Raw genomic sequence first — 1,195 nt, 5'->3', positions numbered from 1 at the left:
ACCGTTTTACAACATGAAAAAATATTAGTAATTATTAAACATTTGTTGCCCTTTATTCAAGTATTACCACTTTACATTTAAGAGACAGCGTTTCACTATGAACCTTTCATATTTCTCATTTCTTATGGATTCTAAAAAGAGCATTTAAAATAGCTAATTTATGCCTGTGCCAACTTAATACTACATTGTACTACACATTTTCTCTGAAGCAGTTGGGTGACTGCATTTTATTCTTATGCAGAGATTACAAAAATGTTTGTATATATCTTTCACTTCATTTCTATTGAAAATGGTGCACAACACAAAATCTTGAAGCTCAGGTTCAAATTCACTAGACTTACTTATCTGTTTTTCTTTAAAGGAGTGAAAAGTTATTTTCACTGTAATGTGTAATTATCAACAGAGTCCAGCTGATGCTTTGTGAGTTTGATAGTATATATAGGGTAACAAAATAGATTAATTATTGAAAACTTTCTGGCACAAATTTAATATGAATGCTGACCCTTAAGAGGCAAAAATCTGTATAAAGAGTCTTTTATTTACATGGAGACAGACTGTTCCACTTAATTCCAAGAAATCAGTTACTAATATCTGAAGATACTCTTTCTTTTCTGTTTAGTCAACCAAAGGCTGTGCACAACGTGGTGCTGGTGCCTTGGATATAAATCTGGAAACACCCCTTTCTATCTGCAGTTCACATGTGAACCATATTACAAGGGACATCAGTATGTATTTTCATGTTGTATTATGAGATAGGATGCAAGATGTGTGAAAACGCTTCAACAGATCCTAAGAAATCAGTCCAGTCTTGCATATTATCTACCTCCTCAGTGAAATTTAAAGTTCTCATGATGGTGAATATTAAGAACACAGTCATCCGGGATGTGATGATATATATATGTAAGATTTGAGGTTTTTCACAGTGGTGACTATGAAGAAAGAAGTCTTCTGGGATTTGGCGGCGTGTAGATATTGTGTTAACCGACGTTTCAGAGGAATGTATCAACTCCATCTTCAAGGCAGAAGAGAAAAGAAGAAACTCCATGAGCAAGAAACCAGCGTGAGCAGGTGCTAACAGACTCATATCGAGTGGAGTAAACCCAGCTGTATGTGAGCAGGAATAGGAAGGAGATGGGAAGGGTCTGGCAAGGTGGGCCAGCAGGTAGCAGGCCAGAGCATGTATAGAGTATTGTGT

Source organism: Cryptotermes secundus, unplaced genomic scaffold (assembly GCF_002891405.2).
Source record: "Cryptotermes secundus unplaced genomic scaffold, Csec_1.0 scaffold1530, whole genome shotgun sequence".
Taxonomy (NCBI): domain Eukaryota; kingdom Metazoa; phylum Arthropoda; class Insecta; order Blattodea; family Kalotermitidae; genus Cryptotermes; species Cryptotermes secundus.
This window is presented reverse-complemented; position numbering follows the sequence as displayed.